Source organism: Cavia porcellus, unplaced genomic scaffold, assembly GCF_034190915.1.
Source record: "Cavia porcellus strain 051 isolate PalLab524CR breed Dunkin Hartley unplaced genomic scaffold, mCavPor4.1 scaffold_8, whole genome shotgun sequence".
Taxonomy (NCBI): Eukaryota; Metazoa; Chordata; class Mammalia; order Rodentia; family Caviidae; genus Cavia; species Cavia porcellus.
Window position 1 is genome coordinate 38855307 of NW_026947491.1, and position 3431 is coordinate 38858737.

At 36.9% G+C, this 3431-nt stretch overlaps 1 pseudogene; it reads right to left on the reverse strand.

Moving 5' to 3' along the window:
• Positions 1 to 633: 633 nt before the first annotated feature.
• LOC100724230 (BCL2/adenovirus E1B 19 kDa protein-interacting protein 2-like) lies at positions 634 to 1628 on the reverse strand (annotated as a pseudogene).
• Positions 1629 to 3431: the final 1803 nt, after the last annotated feature.

Here is a 3431-nt window from a genome sequence, read left to right on the forward strand (position 1 = left end):
TAAAATTAAGGATGGAATCTCCCTTTACTCAGTTAAAAAATTTAAGGTCTTTTGATTTTCAGAGCTAATGTGCTATTTGGAATGAAATCATAAATATTCTTTGAGAAAAGTAATCAAAGGAATCTCTACCATCTAACTTTCATTTTATATTTTAAATATTTTACTTAAAGCATTTTTTTGCCTTTTTTACTTCTTAGGTTCTTACAAAGCATGATCTACTATCGATCAATATTGAATTTCCCACTGAGTAGCCAAAGCCATATAGGAACTATTTTCAAAGCCTTTCTCCTATTTGTCGACAGTAGATAAGCCTTTTTATATTTCAACATACAAATGCAAAAATTGTTTTTTATAAAGTGTACTTCTCTGCTATTTATATACAATATATAATAATATATTTTATATAATAGAAAATATAAAGTGAGTACAATGTAAGTAGCCACTGAAGAGCTAAATTCAAGAGATTTAAAAACCAAAATAGCAGTGAATAGTCCCTTGCATACAAGTCCATTAAAAAGCCAAATCAATTTTGTAACAGATTACACTAAAATATAAGCCAAGAGATGCACCGTGAATGCAAAACACCTTCATTATGGTCACATTCTTCAGTCTTGTTTGAATTTGAAGCCAAACTTACTGTTCACTTTTTGGTTCATCTTGTTTTCCATTAACCTCCTGATCAACTTGCATGATACATTCTGGTGTGCCAACATACTGTATTGGAATGAGTTCTACTAGTTCTGCTAAATTAAAGACATATCTACGCCAGAGATTTAGCTTAACCATATAAGCATCTGCCTGGCAAACACAAGGTTGTGAGTTCAAACCCCGGTACCAAAAAAGAAAAAAGGGGAAAAAAAGTTTAAATTTGGGCTGAGGATTTAGCTCAGCAGCATAAGCTCCTGGCAGGCAAGTGTGAGGTCATGAGTTTGATCCCTGGTACCCCACCAAAAGGTATCTGAACTTTGAGCTACTAATGGGTCTTATAACAGCCAAAAGTGTTTTGATAAACCAAGAGGGATGTACAATGATTAACGATTTCAGGTTTTTCCGTAACCTTCTATGGATTTGCTGATAGCATTTCCTGAGCCATCCCAGACGGGCATTTTTCTTTGAGTTGTTGCAGCATTCAAATAAACTATCATGTAGTTTTCTGCTACTAACAGCTCCGAAGTGCCAATAGCGTACTTAAAGAGATTGTCCACCAGTTATCTGTAGTTAGACTGACCACTCTCAGGCATTAAACAGACAGCAAACACAACAATGGCGTTTAACCCATCCCCATAATATACTCCACGGCTGATGACTTTTTTGTAGGGTTCCATTGCCTTCATCTCCACCTGGTGGTTCTGCCCGCCAGTCCTGAACATGCGCCAGTGTCGCCGGTCTTCATCCTCTGCTGTAGTGTACTTAGTAACCCAGCCTTTCCTAATGACTTCAGCAGTTTGCAGTTTTGGAAGATCATCTTCCCACTCGACTTCATTGCTGCTCTCTGATGGTGTGTGCAAGCCAGCTAAGTCAATCTCCCCACTTTCATTCAAATCATCTGACAACATAGAGCCATCACAAGGATCCAGTGTTGGGCTAGTGTCTGGAGCCATTAACTTCTTTCTCACTTTATTTTCATTAATTTCTGGTGAGTCAGCTGTTTCCTAGTCCAGGTATGTAGAGTACATCTACTTCAATAAGCCTTTATTATCAAGAAGAAGGAAAAGATGGGGGGGGAGAAGAGGGGAGGGGAAGGGGCAAGAGGAAGTGGGAGAGGAGAAATGGAGGGAGGAGAGAGAGAGGGAGGGAGAGGAAAAGGAAGGGAGAAGGAAAAGGAGACGTAGAAGGAGAAGCAGTGTATCTTTCGTTGCTCTAAAAGCAAACCCCAGGAATCAAAGTTGAGTTTATACACTTATTCTAGTAATTAGGCAGTGAGTGGCAGGATATATCCCCTTTACAACATACTATAGCAACAAAACAGCTTTTACCAACAAATACTTGCCAAGCAGTAAAGCAAAAGGAATGTTTTAATGCTCAGAATTGTAAGATATTTTTTGAGGAACAATGTCCAGCTTTTTAAAATAGTGCAATCATCTTTGTCCCCAAGAACTGAAACAAAGTTTGATAAAGCAGTCTCTTGATTTATCCAGAGTTTGAGTTTGGCCACAAAAATTTTGGGTGTAAAGCTTATTAAAATAATATAGTTCATTTTTAAATGACTTCTTAAAATTCTTGAAGGAAAAGCTTAATGTTTAAATTTACATTTGGCTAATAAATCAGACAAATCAAAGACTTTTCCTAAAAGTTTACATGACCTCTTTTTCTCTAATAATTATGAAATTACTTGGTCCAAGGAATTCTGTGCACATACAATGCACTTACTCCTTTTTTTAACATAAAAATCTCAGCCTTTCTGGTACAATTTATTCTGGACTTCCCAGGAAATTAGATTCACTGTTTCTAAAATGGAAGTAGGTTTTGTAACACAATTCTTTGGAAAAGTTCAGCTATATTCGTTATCACGTATTTTGGACCCAACATTAGAAACTGAAAGGCCATTAGTGAGGGTTTCCATCAGGTGAGAATACTTACAGGAAAGCCATATGCAGAGTGCATCATGTTTAGTGGGAAGCCAGAAACTATTGTCCATGGGGGCTGCTTCTCTTGCAACTAGTTCTACAAGGTCGTTGTTGTTTGAGTGTTATTCTGCTTAGTCATTCTTTTCGCTACCATTTAACTTGGCCAACACTTTACCAGTTTTGCTATAAATCACTGATATTATGGGCAAAGAAGGGCTCCCAGGTATGAGAACCATGTAACTAAAATGTTGAACAAATATTGTCATACTTATTTTTCTGTGATATGGTGGGATAAATATGACAATAGAATTGTTGTCCATCTTCGTGATTGCTTTTGGTGGATAGAAAGAGTTCTAAGAAATAGCAAATAGCAAACAAAGTCTTGATTCTTTTTACATTAATCTTATAACTACAATAGTCAAGACTTGATAATACCTCAAATATATATACATATATATATATTTCATATTTTTGCCATGCAATTATCAGATAATAGTGAAATATTCTGGCTGAAAAAGGTTTTGTGAGGGTTTTGGGGGGAGGTCAGTTTGCTGTAGTGTGGTTTTCCCATAATGTGCCAAGCCATGGCCAATTATGCACATTGAAAATGATGACACAAATGAATTGCCTTGCAAGATAGCTATGAAGGGCCTGTGATGGTGATGGTAAAACAGTGTACCCAGCTCAGAAAAAGGAAAAACAAAAAGTGTATATTCAGGTGGAGAGTACTATCAAGAGAAGAGACAACCTGTTGCCAAGAAGGCATCTGCACCAGCAGGATCAGAAAGGAATGTCTTTATGAGGAATGAATTAGCAAATGCAGATACCTCAGAAATGCCTTTTCCAGATTAGCTTGATCCTTGC